This window comes from Zingiber officinale, chromosome 1A (genome assembly GCF_018446385.1).
Source record: "Zingiber officinale cultivar Zhangliang chromosome 1A, Zo_v1.1, whole genome shotgun sequence".
NCBI lineage: Eukaryota > Viridiplantae > Streptophyta > Magnoliopsida > Zingiberales > Zingiberaceae > Zingiber > Zingiber officinale.
Window position 1 is genome coordinate 43,343,190 of NC_055987.1, and position 19,252 is coordinate 43,362,441.

Sequence of the window (19,252 nt, forward strand, 5' to 3'; positions counted from 1 at the left end):
CCACTTAATAAAAATCTATTCATAGCAATTAAATGAATAATTTTAAATAATTCATTAATAAATTTGAATGTATTAGTATAATTGATTATTATTATGTAAAGTAAATTAATCTTTTATTTTTTATAAATCTTAGATTTTGTAATACAATTTGTTAATCTCACTTTTGTGATTATATCTTTCTTTACTTTTATTTGTGTTGTCTTTTGCATTATATTTCCCTTCTTTTACTTTATATTTACCCTTTTAGATCATTTATTTATTTCCTATTTTTCTTATTTTAGGACGTACTTGTTTTACAACGAGAAGGAAAAAGAAAAAAGAAAAAAAGAAAAAAAAACGTTAACTTAAAAACTTTTGATAACGAAAGTAACACCATAACTTGATTCTACCATAATCAAACCATTTGCTCTTTCACAATGTTAAATTGCATTGACCTGATCTAATTATACAATATATTTTAATTAGTCTAAAACACAATTAATCAGGACAACGCTTATTAAAAATAAATTGACACAAAACAATTTATTTTTTAGTCAATATAATTCATTTTAAAATATTAATACCATAATTTAACCAATTTTATATTTTATGAATTTGTATTTTATGAAATTATATTTTAAATAAATATACAATTATTTTATATTAGTTTAATTATATATATATATATATTATCACAGATGACACGGCAATTTATATATACTAGTGTGCTCGTGCACACGCGTTGCCTGTGTAATATAATAATATATAAATTATTTGGATCTTTAAAAATCTGAATTATTTGGATTTTCTAGTGTCAGCCTTACGTTCAGAACCAAGATTCATGCAATAGTGCAATAATGCATGGAATCCCAACAATAAAATATTGTAACGGACTTCCCAATGCAAAAAATTATTTTAATTTAATATTATACTTATCTTAGTAAAAGAAACTAAGAAAAGTATATTTTTTAACATCGTCGGCCTAAAATATTTATAGAAGCTTCTTTGATCATAGTGTTGTCAATTCTAAGATGTGGGACTAAAGAGATCTATATTTTTTTATATAAAATAACCAGAGAAAATTAATGATGAGAAAAATTCATAATAATACGTCGTAGCTGAGTCTCGAACTGTAGATCATTAATTGTTTCGCTTGTGGAATTACTAATAAACCTTGGAATTATTTTTAGTGTGAATAGAAAAAAGGATAGTAACGTAAATTCATTTTAGGCTTCACCAAAGTTAGTTAGTAAAGGGGGGAGATTTTTAATAAAATAGTAAGATATTATCACAGATGACACGACGTCTTAAAAATTGCCAACCTTTTTCAATTTTTCACAAAAACTCTATACAGTATAGTTTTACTAAAAAAACAGAGAGAGAAAAAGAAATATTTTTTAAATTTAAAAGTTGAAGGCTGCTTCATTGTGGCAAAAGGTGAATACGTTCGTCCCTAGTATCCCTATCAATCCGTCTCAGGACCAACACAGAAGAGTTGAAGGCTGATTCACATTTTGTAATATAATGGAGAACAAATGAGAGATGAGCCCGTATCATATTCAAGTTTTTTATCGATGTTCCGCAATCCATATCATAAATTTATTGGGTCAACTTTCAATTATTAAGCTTTAATAGATCCAATGATATATTTAAAGTCAGTATAATATACTATGATATATTCAGATGACGTTTGATTCTCTCCTAGGAATCAGAATGAGAATGAGTATTATAGTATTGTGGAATGACGTTTGGGTATCATTCTTAAAAGTAATATTTGGTTAGTTGAATATTTTCAATCGGAATGAACTTAAATTTTCTTTTTTATCCTTAAAGAAAAATAAGAGAAAAAATTAGATGGAAGATAAAGTTGAATGTTAGACAAACATATGATGAGAGAGAATGATGAGAGAGAAAGTGTGATGAGAGAAAATGAGGAGAAAGAGTGTAATAGGAGAGATTGAGAAGAGAAAAAATATGATGAGAGAGAAAGAGTATTGAGAGAGAAAGGAGTGATGGGAAAAAATGAAGAGAGAAAAAGTGTGATGAGAGAAAATGAGAGATTGAGGAGAGAAAGTATGATGAGAAAATGTGATGAGAGAAAAAGTGTGACGGGAAAAAATAAAGAGAAAGAAAGTGTAATGAGAGAAAATGAGGAGAGAGAGTATGATGGAAGAGAATGAAGAAAGAGAAAGTGTGATGAGAGAACATATGGAGAGAGTATGGTAAAAGAGACTGAGGAGAGAGAAAGTATGATGAGAGAGAAAGTATGATAAAAATAATGAGAGAGAATACAGAGAGAAAATGGTAAAGAATGTGTGATGAGAGAGAATAAGGAGAGAGAGTGTGACGGAAGAGAATGAAGAGAGAGAAAGTGTGATGAGATAAAATATGGAGAGAGAGTATGGTAAGAGAGATTGAGGAGAGAGAATGAATGATGAGAGAGAAAGTATGATGAAAAAAATGATGAGAGAATGAAGAGAGAGAAAATAATGAGAGAGACTGTGTGATGAGAGAGAATACAGAGAGAAATTTTTAGAGAATGTGTGATGAGAAAGAATAAGGAGAGAGAAAATGTGATGATAGAATGAGGAGAGAAAGTATGATGAGAGAGAACATGGAGAGAGAATGAAATGAAAGAAAAATTGAACAAATATACTAAGGATATTTTTATCCAAAACTTAGGGGGTGTTTGGTTGATGGATTTGGGAATGAGGGAATAGAATGATGGTAAAAAATAGTGTTTGGATTATGGGTTTAGGAATGACATTTTAGGAATGATTACTAGATTTATGGGAATCACCAAACCCATATAACTTGATGGGTTTCATTTCCATTTCTATTCCCATTCCACCCTACTATCAAACTCATACCCATAGTCATTCCCATCATTTAACCAAACGCCCCCTTAATTTTTATTCTCATTCCATCAAAACCCAAGGAAAGGGGTGAGTTTCATCTATACCCAAATTTTTAGATTTCATTCCAAAATATTGATTCCATTCCCATCAACCAAACACAAGGTTTGGGAATAAATCCATTCTCTTATTCCCAAACCTCTAAACCAAACACCACCTCAGTCTTCAACTAAGTCCTAGAGGTGGGTGGCTTCTATTCGTCTATTAACTATGGCGTAGTTAAGATTTTTAATTAGAAGAGATGAATTTAATAGAGGTGGGCGGTCCTATTTGGCCATCAATCGTTGATTGAACTTATTTATAACTCAAAGTCAAAAAATTATTTATGAACTCTTATTTATCATAATATTTAATATTTGTATATATGATAACTATATTTCAATCTAAATAATTATCCTAACTAATAACCTAATAAAATAAAATTTATACTTTAAAACTCTCCTTTTTTTTAAGAAACATGAAAGAAAAAAGTAACAACTTATTTTTTGTTGAATATGTGTAAATGGAGAAGAGGTGGAAGAGGATAGAAGCTCCATTGTGAATGAGACTTTAGTCCAACATTAGGAGTTTCATGGCATGTTGGTTGATTTATATTAATTCACATGCATTGAGGTGTGAACAAATACATGGGGAGAAGCTCTCTTTCACGCATGGGTGCGTAGGGGGCGTGTAAATCCAGGGCCCAGATTGCACTAAACCATGTTGACTCGTGTGCGGGTACGAGCTGCGTACGCCGAATGCCGGATCGGTCGGGGTAAAATTTGTCCAAGTGGAACAACCAATATTTTAGTGGGAATTACGGGCAACTATTGTATCCTGGGAAATAGACAACCCTAATGATCCTCGAAGCACAGCCGGAGGTGACTGAATCTGTTTCAAGGAAACTGCAACTCTCGCAGGCCTTAATCCTTTTTCCCACTCGGGAGGTTGTTCGCCCGCTCGAGATCCTCTGCTCCTTCAGTCGCTCGGCCTGTCTGCTTTTCCCAATCGGTCCCTTGCCTGGTTAGCCTCTCCTCTCGCCCGCTTGGTAACTTTGCCCGGCCGACTCAGCTTGACCGACCGACACGTCTCACTCGGGTTGCATTTCTACTTCGCCCGACCGGCATTAGCTTGCTCGACCTATCTTCTTCGCCTGACCGGCCTCTCTGACCGCTCGACCTGTCTTCTTGCTCGACCGACCTCTCGCTCGGTTTGTCTGCTCGGCTTGTCTTCTTGCCCGACCGACCTCTCGTTGTAATGCCCACCCTTACTCATACCCTTAAGCTATAGGGCAAACGTTACTCTTTCCTCGTGTATCTAATTTTTTCGGCATTCTTACCTGTTACATGCTGCTTAGTCCTTAAAACTATTCTAACCTGTTATGACTGGTAGGACATGACTTGCAGTCACATAGGGTCGAAGGGAGTTTGAAGCTTCTAGTGAGTCTGGGTCGTATGGCCCTGACAGCTATTGCACTCCCAATTGATACAGGGCACGTCCGTGCGAGGGTCGCATGGCCGTGCGAGGGTCGCATAGCCGTGACCCTTGGTAGAGGATGAAAGGGGCACAACCATGTGGACCCACACGCCCGTGTCACTTCGGCCGAGAGAATGAGAGACACGGTCATGTGGAATCACACGACCGTGTAGCATTGGCCGAAGGGAGGAGGTGCCCGGCCGTGTGATTCCACACGGCTGTGTCAACTCAGCCGAGAGGAAGAAGGGCACGACCGTGTGGAATCACACGGCCGTGCCACCTTGGCCGAGAGGAGGAAGGGCACGACCGTGTGGAATCACATGGCCGTGTCACCTTGGCCGAGAGGAGGAAGGGCAAGGTCGTGCGAACCCGCACAGTCGTGCCACGGCCCGTGCAGAGGACCCCCTTTCTCCGCCGAAAAAGCTTGTTCTCCTCTTTTTCACTTTCACTTGCCATTCAAAATTCTGTCAAGCCGTCAAATCCATTCCAAAACAATTAGTGCCAGATTCTTAGGTAAAGCGGAGAGAAGAAAAACAAAACTAGAGTTCTATATGCTTCCAAAATAACAAATTCCCTGATATCTTTCCATTGTTCCGCCACACACACGCCCCCAAACACTGCTCCTGGTGCTACTCAAGCTTTCCTTTACCTGTATCTACAGTATAAGGAAATGCAATCTATAAGTGGATGTTTAGTAAGTACCATCTACTCACAAAACGAGACATTAAAAGAAGACATGCTTTTTAAACTGCTTGAAGAAAAATGCAACATTGTAACCATGCTTTTGTAGTAGTTCATACCCAAAACCGTACCTTGGAAATATGCACATGACATGTATTTTCAAATCAATTTATCATGCAGACCATCAACGCAAAACCATGCTAGTAACTAAATAAAACAGTCATCTTGGCATATTATTGAGTTTGCCACTACTGCACTACATAACTCAATTCTAAACTTAGGAAACTTTCACTAAGACAAACCATGAAGTTTAAAATTTTATATTACATAATAGTGAAAATAATAATCACTTGCTTGGGCCCGACATTGTACCATTTTACGCGCATCCGTATAAGATCCGAGGTAGCTAATCTCGAACCCATTAAGGTACTACTAGGCGGTATAGGAGCCTAGGGGCGATCTAGGAACCCACCCAAGGACCTTGTGTACAGTACATGCCTTTCTAAAGTAAAATACTTTCTTTTAACTATTAATTTCTTGTACTTGCACTTGCTTGGCATTTAACCAAACACTTTATGTGCGCTTAATTACCCCGTACTTATAGGGAAGTACTTTATGCATTTGATTATACTTCTTAGTCCCAAAACTTAATGGGAAGCAAACCAAGATGATCTAAGCATGCTCTTAATCCCAAAACTTTATAGGGTATCTTACATCTCATAACATTTATCTTCTTTAACATGCAACACGTTTAAAACATGTCGTAACATGTATTAACGAAGCTACTCATACTGCAAGTGAGAGGCACTTACATCCTTTCGCTAGATCTTATGATTCTAAGGTGCAAGGAAGACCCCAAAATCCTCCCTCGTGTGCCTTAATCTCCGAGTCACCCTCCTTTTGCGTCCTACCTCCTTGGGAGAAACTCTCCTTTAGATTCCCTCCTTTGAAAGCTTTAAGACTTGGAGCCCTAGGTTTCCTTGGCCGAAACTTGAAGGGAGGGAGAAGAGGATTCGGCTAGAGAGGAAAAAGGAGGCAGAAGATTAGGTTTTTGATCTCATCCAACTCCTTTTATACTAAGTGGAAATTGGAGCGTCTCTTCGCACATAATCCACATATAAGGAATTGTTTCATATTGCTCATGTGATGCTTTACTACCACCTAATGGCTACTTAAACAAATTTCAAGCAAGAGGTCTAGGGTTTAAATCCTAGCTCGGCCATTTATGTATATATTTTTATTTATTTTCTCTTCTTCTATTTCTTTTTGCGCTTTGTAAAAATAAAGGAAATTTACGGGTGTTACACTCACCCAGTCTGCTCTCTGTCTGGCCGAACTTGCTCGGCCTTACTGCCCAATCGACCAATATACTGCTTGGCCGCTTGTCCATTAAGTCCGCTGGGACTTTACTGCTTGGACTCGAAGCTCGGTCTACACTTAGCAATTAGTAGAAACCAACCCCTGTTGGTAGCTTGAGATTATCCGCTCAGGTCATCTCGACTGTAAGTTGAATTTAATTCAATATAGTTTAAATTTAACTAATACCCCATAAATCTCCCGCAACAGATTGTTTATTCTAACAATCTTGAAACAGACTCGGTTCTGTTGAGATGGCCACAGAATAGAATATTGAGGTGCAATAGATTCAACACTTGAAGGCTCCCTCCGCCCCGATTGGAATTGTGCCAATTAATTATGGGGAAAAGCCAGAGAGGTTCTGTGGACTGAACTTCAAGAGGTGGCAGCAGAAAATGCTCTTCTACTTGACCACACTCAACCTGGCTCGATTCTTGACAGAGGACCCTCTCAAGCATACTGAGGATGCTGATGCGCAAACCATCAGTGTAGTAGAGGCATTGACTCATTCTGAGTTCCTTTGTCGAAACTGCATCCTCAACTACCTTGCCGACTCATTGTACGCTGTGTATAGCATGAAGAGAATGACTAAGGTGCTGTGGGAGCTCCTGAACAAGAAGTACAAGACAGAGAATGTAGGGGCCAAGAAGTTCATAATGGGTCGATTTTTGGACTACAAGATGATTGACTCTAAGACGGTGATTAGCCAAGTCCAAGAGTTTTAGGTGATCTTGCACGAGATCTAGTCAGAAGGGATGGTTCTAAGTGAAACCTTCCAAGTGACTGCTATTATTGAGAAGTTGCCCTCCGGCTAGAAGGACTTCAAGAACTACCTGAAGCATAAGCGGAAGTAGATGAATGCGGAGGAACCAATTGTTTGACTTCGCATCGAAGAAGACAACAAGAGTTCAGAGAGAAAGTTATTCTCTCAGGCTATTGTGAAAGCCAACGTGGTCGAGCACGGTCAAAGTTCAAAACGGAAGAACCCCAAGTCTTCCAAGATAGGACCTAGAGGAAGCATCAGCAAGAAGAAGTTCTCTGGGAAGTGCTTCAACTGTGACAAAGTAGGTCACAAATCTTCGGAGTGCAGGAAGCCGAAGAAGAAACAGGAGGTCAACCTGAATGAGGGACTAGAAATGGACGACCTCTACGCAGTGGTCTCAAACTGAACCTGGTCGATTCAAACCCGTGACAATGGTGGATCGATACTGGAGCCATCAAACATGTGTGCTGCAATAAAGAGCTGCCCCACAACTTCGAAGAAGTCACTAGAGACAAACTGTTCATCGGAAACTCAGCAACCTCGGACATCATGGACTAAGGAAAGGTGGTGCTGAAGATGACCTCGGGCAAGGACCTTACTCTGAACAATGTGCTGTATGTTTCGGAGATTTGAAAGAATCTAGTGTCCGGATCACCTATTAAGCAAGCATGACTTTCACATTGTTTTTGAGTGGGACAGAGTTGTATTATATTGTCAAGAATGAAATGTTTGTAGGAAGGGGTTATGTATCTGATGGGCTATTCAAGCTCAATGTAATGGCCATTAAGCCCAAGATAAATAAAAATGAAAGCTCTTCCACTTATATTCTTGAGTCTTCGTGTTTGTGGCATGGTAGACTAGGACATGTTAACTACGATGTGTTGTGTAGATTAATAAATATACAAAGCATACCTACATTCCACCTTGACCCAAAACACAAGTGTGAGATATGTGTTAAAGTGAAAATGACAAGGTCATCCTTTCAACATAGTGAAAGAAGTAACGAACCACTCGGACTAATCTACACTGACGTGTGCGACCTCAAAGGTACACCAACACATGGTGGAAATAAGTACTTCATCACTTTTGTAGATGATAACACAAAATACTATTATGTGTATCTTCTCAAAAGTAAGGATGAAATTATAGAGAAATCTGCTCTCTATAAAAATGAGGTTGAAAACCAGCTTAATAGAAAGATTAAGGTGGTTTGAAGTGACCGAAGAGGTAAATATGTATCACCATTTGCTAAGTTGTGTGCTGAACATGCGATCAGACATGAAACAACAACTCCTTATTGTTAGGACTGTTGGCCGACTAGAAGGGGGTTGAATATGCACAAAACAGAACAAACTTTTCTCGGACTTAAAAGAACACTTGCATAAACAAAATAAGAAATGAACTGAAAGATAGAGACACCGAAGTTTTACTTGGTTACAACCGGGGAAGTTGTTAATCCAAGGAAGTGGAACACACTAATTTTTTCCTTAAGGCGGAGAAGCCTCTTTACAATAGTGTAAGCACAGAAAATGAGAAGCTAAATGAGAACTAAGGTGTGCACAAGTGTTGATGCAAGAATTCTTGTTGTTATTTAGCTTCTGGACCAAGGCTGTATTTATAGCCTTGGTCGGGGCGCCTAGAAGGGTTCCAGACACTTGGAGTGAGATAAAATTTGATCCCCGATGCAAGGGTCAACATCCACGTCGGATGTGGATAAAAATAGGTTCCGGGCACCTAGATCCATTCCGAGCGCCTGGACCCTAAAAGTCAACAATGTTGACTTTTTCTGGTCCGGACCTTCCGCTCCGGTGCTACTCGCCTCAGTCCGGGTCTTCCACTCTAGCTCAGCTTGCTTGGGTGATTTCGGCCATCCGGAATAGGGCTCACCCGAACCCAACTTCCGGCCTTCTTGAGCAACCTTCCGCTCTAGCTTCACGTCCCTCCGAAATGCCGCATTCCTCCTTCTCGTCCGGCCGTGTACTCTTCTGCAGCACCTCATCACTCAGACGCATCGAGCCCATTGGCTCTCTCCCGTGCCATCATTCTCGCTAGTTGCATCTTTTGCTCGACTTCCTATGCTCCTAAACTCCTGCACACTTAAACATAGGGTTAAACACAACATGACCTAACTTAACTTGTTTGATCACATCAAAACACCTTGGGGTACCAACACTTATACTCCTTAGGAAAATAGAGTTGATGAAAGGAAAAATTAAACTCTAAAGGAGATGATGAATGCTCTTCTATTGAATTTTGGATTGTTGGAGTTCATGTGGAGGGATGTTATGTTAACAACTAATTACCTTTTAAATAAGGTTCCCCGGAAGAAAATAGATAAGAGCCCTTATGAGTTATGGAATGAAAGACAACTGTCCTACAAATATTTATAAATGTGGGGGTATTTTGCCAAAGTTTTGGTGATTGATTTGAAAAAGATTAAGATAGGACCAAAGACTATTAATTACATATTTATTGGATATGCATAGAACAACAGTGCTTATCGGGTTGTTGTGTATGAATCACAAATATTGGAGATATACAAGAATCGATAATAGAATCGAAAAATGTCTCATTCTTTAAGTATGTATTTTCGTATAAGACCCGAGAGGATGCTAGCCCCTCAAAGTGGACATATGAAATACAAGGTAAATATGATGATGAGGAACTAGTGGAGGTTGAGCTTAGACGGAGCAAAAGAGCTCGGGTAGAAAAATCCTATGGATCGGATTATATCACTTTCATGTTGGAAGGTGATCCCCGAAGTTACTCAGAAGCTGTAAGCTTTTCTGATAGACCTCACTGACGAGAGGTAACTGCAGCTTAGATAGACTCTATCTTGTAAAATCATACTTGGGAACTTGTGGATCTTCCTCTGGGAAGTAAACCACTAGGTTGCAAGTGGATCTTCAAGAAGAAAATGAAATTAGATGACACAATTGATAAGTATAAGGCCAGATTGGTAATCAAAGTATACCGACAACAAGAAGACCTTGATTACTTTAATACGTATTCTCTAGTATCGAGAATAACTTCCATTAGAGTGTTGTTAGCTATTGCTACTCTATGGAATCTTGAAATACATCAGATGGATATAAAATTGTCTTTCTAAATGAGGATTTAGAAGAGAAAATCTACATGGAGCAACTTAAGGGGTTTTTTGTGACAGGACAAAAGAACAAGGTTTGTAGATTGGTGAAGTCATTATATGGATTGAAACAAACATCAAAGTAGTGGCATGAGAAATTTGACAATGTCATGAAGGAATGTGGATTCAAGATTAATGAATGTGATAAATGTGTCTACATGAAAGCCACAGAGAATGACTACGTCATCTTGTGCCTATATATAGATGACATACTTATCATTAGGAGTAATGATAAGATAATCAAATCCACTAAACATATGTTAAACTCAAGATTTGACATGGGCCTACCTGATATGATTCTAGGAATCAAAATTCTTAGAACGATAGAAGGACTTGTTCTTAGTCAGTCCCATTGCGTGGACAAGATTCTTGAGAAATTCACCAAGGGTAATACTGCGTTGGCACAAATACCGATAGATACGAGTCAACATCTATCAAAAAATCGAGGTGAAAGTATCTCGCAGATAGAGTACTCTTGAATGATTAGAAGTCTGATGTACCTGATGAGTTGTACACGACCAGACTTAACCTACGTAGTAAGTAAATTGAGTAGATAGACGAGTAATCACAATGTTACACACTAGAAAAGGATAACAAGAGTACTGAGGTACTTAAGGTATACTCGTGAATATGGATCGCACTATACGAGATATACTGCTATGATCGAAGGATACAGTTATGTGAGTTAGATATCTGACATAAAAGACTCCACTTTCTATGAGTGGATATGTATTCACTCTTAGTGGTACAACCATTTCTTGAAAATCTTCTAAGAAAACTGTAATAACCAGATCTACGATGGAATATGAGTTTGTAGCTCTTGACAAATGTGATGAAGAGGCTGAATGACTACGACAATTCTTAGAAGATATTCCACGATGACTGAAACTTTGCTGGCAATTTGCATACATTGCAATAATCAATCAGCAATTGGTCAGGCACAGAGTCATATGTATAATGGTAAGTCTAGACATATACGTCGTAAACATAATACCATTAGACAACTACTCTCAACGGGAGTTATCACTGTTGACGATGTGAAGTCAAAGGATAACCTAGCAGATTCACTAACCAAAAGGTTAAATCAAAGGTTAGTTGCAAGCTCATCATAAGGAATGAGCTTGATACCGTTGTCAGTGATCAGTGCAGAGGACACCCAACCTATGCTGACTAGAGATCCTAAGAACTAGGTTTAAAGGGACAACTAATCTGCACTGACTAGACACACTATGGGGGATAGTCCAATGAAATAGTGACTAGACTAGGGTAAGCCGATGGACTTTTAATGATCAAGAAGAATAGATAGCAACTCTTGAGGGATCACCTATGTGAGAAATAAGTAGGGCCGCTTCAAAGAGAATTGGAGGTACAATTATTAGAACTTCTCACAAAACCAGGCATGTTCATAGCCAAGAACAAACACACTCATGAGAACTGAGTTGTATCAAGGAGAGTTTTGGGTGTGATTTGTCACTTCTTACACAGACGACAGTATAGTTTAAGGGCATCGTGTCTACTATCAGCTAGTAAGTAACCAGATCTTCACAAGGGAAGGTTCAAAGGGTAAAACCTACCTATCCTATACTTGACTCAACTGCTGAATGCTATCACATATCCTATCACCATTCATGTGGGGGATTGTTGAATATGTGTGAATGGAGAAGAGGTGGAAGAAAATAAAAGCTTCATTGTGAATGAGTCTTTAGTCCCACATTGAGAGTTTCATGATATGTTGGTTGATTTATATTGATTCACATACATTGAGGATGTGAACAAATACATGGGGAGAGGCTCTCTTTCACACGCGGGTGCATAGGGGTGGGGTGCAAATCCAGGGCCCGGATTACACTGAACCATGTTGACTGGTGTGCGGACATGACCTGCATACGCCGAGTGCCGGACTGGTCGAGGCAAAATTTGCCCAAGTGGAACAACCAACATTTTGCCATGTAAACCTTTTGCTGCTGTGTAATGGATGTATTAAATTCGAGATTAATGTAGAATCAAAACGGTCGAGTGATAATGAGTGAAACGGTGGACGTTTCATTGCTCGACGAGTAATGGTCATTAATCGACCATTAACATTGCCGTTGATCTGAGCTCCTATATAAGGAGGCTGTGATCATAGGCAGACGACACACAACAACACAAGCAGAAGCTCTCCACCTTTATTCCCTCCTCCTCTGTCGTGTAACTCATGCTCGACAGAGTGCCCGTGATAGCAATCGGGTGCCACTCAATTCGCTGTGACCACCAGTGCTTGGTGAAAATTATGGTTAACCGTTGTATTTTGGGAAACATACGACCCTAGTGAGCCTCGAAGCACAGTCGGAGGTGAGCGAATCTGTTTCAAGGAAACTGCGACTCTCGTAGGCCTCGGTCCTGTTGGAACCCCAAGTTTATTTTGGTGTAATCAACAAGTTAAGTTAGATTTTGTGGGGGTCCTAGTGGACCCCCACAGGTAGTTGAGCGGAAGACACAGCTAGCGAGAAGGATGGCACGCGGTGCATCCGAGGGACGAGGCGCTATGGAAGAGTACACCGACAGAGGAGAAGGAAGCATGTAGTAGTTCCGAGGGACGAGAAGCCGGAGCGGAAGACTACTCGGGGAGCAAGAGACGCAGCTAGCGAGAAGGTCAGCACGAGGTGTGACTGAGGGACAAAGACTACGGATGAGTATGTTGGCGGACGAGAAAGAAGTACACGACGATTCTGAGGGATGAGAAGCCGAAGCGGAAGCCTACTTGAGAAGACCGGAAGTTGGGTTCGGATGAGCCCTATTCTGGATGGCTGAAATCACCCAAGCAAGCGGAGCCGGAGAGGAAGACCCGGACCGAAGCAAGCAGCATCGGAGCAGAGGACTCGGACCAAAAAGTCAATTTGGTTGACTCAGTGGTCCGAGCGCTCAGACCGTCCGGGCGCCCAGAACCATTCAGAGCGCCCAGAGTTGGACTTTATCCAGATCTTGGTCAAACCATGATCCATGCGTAGGGGATAAAATTTTATTCCCCAGGGCGTCTGGACCCCTTAGGGGCGCCCCAACCAAGGCTATAAATACAGCCTTGGTCCAGAAGCTTAAGATCAACACAAGCAATTTATTTCCAACACTTGTACACTTTATTTCTTGATTAGCTTCTCTGTTTTGCGCTTCATTATTGTAAGAGGCTTCTCTACCTAAAATAGATAGTTAGTGCGACACTTTCCTTAGATTAATAACTATTAGAGTGTATACTAAAAGCCTAGCTTTTGTAAACATTTATTTTGAAATAAAGAATCACATTGGTAAAAAATGTCTACATTTATGCTAAGTGTAGTTGTTCAATTAATTTATATTGTAGATAACATGGTGTGTGGTGTCACACACAGAAGATCATGTTATCAGTTCTTTATAAATTATAAACACTCAAAATAAATTACACTAGTACACTCAAAATGTATTGAGAATGACCATTTAAGGTAAGTTCTTTTTATACTGACTTAATAAAAGAACAAGACCTTAGTTATTATGGAAGTGTGTGCTCTTAATCCTAATATAATAACAAACACATATATTTAGTATTTATTTATTTGACTTATCAAAGGGTGAGATTTAGCTCGATAAATCAAAAGGTCCGATAAGTTGGGAAATGATATTACTTATAGTGTGTGTTGTTGATTATAGAAGAAAACTATGTCCTAGTAATCTAGGTTGATAATGTCCCCAAGGGGAGCTCATAAAGATTGTCATATTAAACCCTGCAGGTGGACTTAGTCCGACATGACGATAAGGTTGAGTGGTACTACTCTTGGATTGAGATATTAATTAAGTGAGTTGTCATGTTAAACCCTGCTGGTGGACTTACTCTGACATGACGATAAGGTTGAGTGATACTACTCTTGGATTGGTACTACTCTTTAATTAGTGGACATTCGATATCTTAAACACAAGGAGACTAACACACTCATAATAAGAAGGAGCCCAAAATGTAATTTAGGATTGGTGCGGTAGTTCAATAATAATTCTTTAGTGGAATGAATTATTATTGATGAAATTAAGTTGGGTGTTCGGGGCGAACACGGGAAGCTTAATTTCATCGAAAGACCAAAACCAATTCCTCTTCTCGGTCTCTATCGTAGCCTCTTATTTATAAAGTATTATACCCACCTATACCCACCTTTATACTCATCCTAAGGTAGCCGACCAAGCCTTGCTTGGAGCCCAAGCAAGGGGCCGACCAAGTTAATCCTTGGATGAACCAAGTAGTGGCCGGCCCTAGCTTGAGTCCAAGCTTAGGTGGTCGGCCACATCATATTAAAAGGATTTAATTTTTAAAATTTTTCTTATGTGGATCCCATGGTTTTAAAAGAGAGTTTAAAATTTAAATCTTTCCTTTTTATAGCTTTCTACAAAAGATTAAGAAAAGATATGATATCTTTCCTTATTTGTAGATTGAAAGGAAGATTTTCATTTTGAGAAAACTTTTCTTTTTTGTAACCATGTTCATGATTTAAAAGAGAGTTTTAAAATTATAAATTTTTCCTTTTATAAGTTTCTACAAAGGATTAAGAAAAGATTTGATATCTTTCCTTATTTGTAGATTGAAAAGAGATTTTAATTTTAAAGATAACTTTCCTTTTTGGAAATCATCCACATGTTTAAAAGAAAGATTTAATTTATAAAATTTCCTTTTATAACTAACCATGAAGTGAAAAATTATTGGAGAAATTTTTATTAAAATTTCCGGAAACAAATTAGGAAGTTTTAATTCTTGTGTTGTTAAAACTTTCCTTGTTTGGAGCTTTAAGGTGGCCGGCCATATGATTTAAGAAAAGGAGTTTGATTTTAATTCATTAAATTTTCCTTTTCATGGCAAAGAAATTAAGGAAGGTTTTATTTAAATTTTCCTTATTTTCCAAGACCAAGGATTATAAAAGAGAGGGTAGGGGTGCCTTCATGGCTAACAACTCTATTCTATTTTCCTCCCTCTCTTCCTTGGTGGTGGCCGACCCTTGCTTCTTGTTCTTCTCCTTTTCTCTTCCTTCTTTGTGGCCGGCGGCATCAACACAAGAGGAGTCCTTGGTGGCCGGTTCTAGCTAGGAGAAGAATGAGAGAAAGGAGGCTTTGTTTCTAACATCCCTTGGAGCTTGGTGTTGGTGGTCGAACCTCACATCTCTTGGAGTTTTTTGTGGTGGCCGAAACTAGCTTGGAGAAGAAGAAGCTTGGGTGGTTCTCGTCTCGGTAGATCGTCGCCCACACGACGTCCGAGATAAGAAGAGGAATACGATAGAAGATCAAGAGGTCGTTGTATACAAAGAAAGGTATAACTAGTAATTATTTTCTGCATCATGCTAGTTTTTCTTTGTATGAATTCCAAACACAAGAGACATATAATTCTAGGTTTCGAATTTGTGAATCGAGTTCGTGTTTTGTTTTGTTTTTTGAATTTGTGATTCGATTGTTCTTTTTTGTTAAACCTAATGTTATTTTAGGAAATTAAATATTAAATTTCTATAAAAGGCTTTGTCGAGGCAGTGGTGGATGATCTCATACCCAAGAAGGCCTAGTGCCTCGCCATGTTTGACCTGGGAGCCGATTTTAGAAATAAATATTTAATCAACTTTGTAACATAGGTCTGACTTGGATCAATAGTGTTAAGTTCCGCTTGCGATCTAAGTTTAAACCATTAAGAACAAATAAGTTAAATTTGGAATCAATAATGTTAAGTTCTGTTTGCGATTCCAAATTTAATTTCTAAAGAACAAAATAGGTTGTTAGGAAAGGTTCGACACTTGTACAAAATTTTTATACAGTGGAACCGGTACGATCTTCCTAGGACCAACCAACAACAACCTCGCCGGTTGTAACCAAGTAAAACATCCTTATGCATATACTTTCTGTTTTAGTTTATCGCTTTTCTATTTTGCAAGTGTTAGTTTAAGAAAAGTCGAGAAGGGTTTTCGTTTTATTATTTTTCAGGCTATTCAACCCCACTTCTAGCTGGCCGCCGCGATCCAACAAGTGGTATCAGAGCCAAGGTGCTTCAGGAGGACTAACCGCCGAACGAAGCAACGAAATAATGGCTGGACCGAGTATCTACCCCCTAAAGTTCGAAGGGGAATTCACTAGCTGGAAAAAGCGAATGCAGGTATTTTTAAAACTGATTTTGATTTAATGTTAATTATGAAATTCAGTTTTACAGCACCAGAAGGTAAGGAGAAATACCACTGGACGAAAAAGGAGCAGGCCGACTACGTGTCAAACGGCAAAGCAGAGTACTATCTGCTAAGCATTCTCCCGCAACAAGAAGTCAACCGAATTGACAACTATGACTCCGCAAAGGAACTTTGGGAGAAGTTCCTTGAGCTGCACGAAGGAACGTCCGAAGCCAAGCTCGCTGACGAGATCTACTTCGCAATAAACTCACCAGCCTGTGACTTAGGGAAGACGAGATAGTTGCGCATCTGCACTCAAGAATTAAAGAAATCGTCACCGGAATTTCGAATCTTGGAGAAAAGGTAAGTAACCGAGATTCGCTCAGGTACGCACTAAACTCTTTTCCTAGAAATACAAAATGGGCATCACTAGTAGATGCCTTTTACATTTTGAAAGATTTAGAAACAATTACATTGGAAGAATTATTCTCGACATTTGAAGTGCAAGAATCAAGATGTGTAGGTACGAAAGAGCCCAAGAACAATGTCACCCTCAAAGCATCGAGAGACGAACCTGAGTCGGAGTGTTCTCTCGACGACAAGGAAATGGTAATGATGGTAAGACTATTCAAGAATCTTTGTAAGTCTAGAAAAACTAACCATCCGCAGGGTAGAAAGAAAAAGACCATCCGCTGCTACCACTGCGACAAAGAAGGGCACGTCAAGGACAACTGCCCAAGATAAAGAACAAGGACAAAGATAAAGGTAGGAAGCCTGTTCAAAAACGCAAGGTGTTAAAAGCGACGTGGGACGATACGTCGTTCGAATCAGAAGTCGAAGCCTTCTTCGAACTTGCACTAATGGCAAGTCATCAAGACGATGACTGCGAGTCAAGCTCTTCCGAAATGAGCATCGAGAGCATCCATGAAGGGGGAGCCACGTCGGAAGATAGTAGCAGTTTAGGGGGAGAAACGAACAATGAGATCGACAAGGTAAGTCAGGTACGATCTCTTCCTCCCGACAAACTATTTAAGTTTATTAAATTGTTAACTAAGGATTGCTGTAAATTAGAAAAAGAAATTAAGAATTTAAAAATAATATTAGCTAAATCTTGCCCAATAGAAGAATTCAACAGAATTAAATTAGAAAATGAAAAATTAAAAGCAGAAAATGATAATTTAAAAGTACAAGTAAATAACTTGAAAAACCATGCATGTTCATCTAATACCAATGTTAGAAAATTTAACAATTTAAATTGATATTTTAGGTATCATAAGAGACAATTTAGGAACATTTAAAAAGATATGCCCCTAAGAAATTATTAGTTAATCCAGTTGGTTGAAACCTATATTGGGTTCCTAAGTCTTGCTTAATCTAAATTTTAATCGGATTTAGCGCTCTCAGTGAGAAAATTAAACAGTGAGTTTCTTTATGAGGTTTTGTCTAAGGAAGTGGTTGTTGATCCAATAACCAAGAAGGCCTAGTGCCTCGTTACGACCCGGAAGTCAAAATATTGAAATAAAATGTTTAATTAACTTTCTGATAAAGCATTAAGGTTGAAATTTAATAATGCTTAAAAAAGTATTTTTAACATTTTTTTTGAAAGTTTGTCAAACATTTAAAAAAAATTTAAATTATTTTTTGCATAAGTTAAAATTTCTTCTGAAATTAGAAATTTCTGCTTAATTTTTTTTTTACTTAGGAAAATTTTAAAAAATATATTTTCAAAGTTGCCTAAGTCAGATTTTTTTTTAAAAAAAAAAATCTCTTACTTAAAGTTTCACTTAGAAAATTTTCTTACTTAGAGTTTTCTTAGAAAAATTTTCTTAATTAAAGTTTACTTAGAAATTTTTTAGAGACTCTTTATGTGAAAATTATTGCAAAATTTTTCAAAGTTTTCAAAATTTTTACCCTTAGAGTTTTTTTTCTAGAACCCCAATTTTTATGTGACCAAAGGGGGAGAAGAAAAAGTATAAGTCTAGGGGCAGGTAGACCAATTTTTTCTATTTTTTGCACTTTATTGCTATATTAGTTAGTTTATTTTTATGTCTATTTACCCTAACCTAACTTGGGTTGCTCACATCAAAAAGGAGAAGATTGTTGGAACCCCAAGGTTGTTTTGGTCTGATCAACAAGTTAAGTTAGGTCATGTGTGTTTTTAACCTTGTGTCTAAGTGTGCAGGAGCTTAGGAGTACATGTAGTCGAGCGGAAGACGCAGCTAGCGAGAAGGATGACACGCGGTGCGTCCGAGGGACGAGGTGATGCGGAAGAGTACACCGGCGGACAAGAAGGAAGCGTGCAGTGATTCCGAGGGACGAGAAGCAAGAGCGAAAGACTGCTCGGGGAGCAAGAGACGCAGCTAGTGAGAAGGTCGACACGGGGTGGGACCAAGGGACGAAGACTGCGGATGAGTACGCTGGTGGACGAGAAGGAAGCACACGACGATTCCGAGGGACGAGAAGCCGGAGCGGAAGCTTGCTCGAGAAGACCATAAGTTGGGTTCGGGTGAGCCCTATTCCGGATGGCTGAAATCACCCAAGCAAGTGGAGCCAGAGCGGAAGACCCGGACCGAAGCAAGCAGCACCGGAGCAGAGGGCCCGGACCGTCCAGGCACCCGGAACCATTCCAAGCGCCCGGAGTTGGACTTTATCTAGATCGTGGTCAAACCGCGATCTGTGCGTAGGGGATAAAATTTTATACTCCCAGGTGCCTAGAACCCTTCGGGGCGCCCCGACCAAGGCTATAAATACAGTCTTTGTCCAGAAGCTTAAGATCAACACAAGCAATTCATTTCCAACACTTATACGCTTTATTTCTAGATTAGCT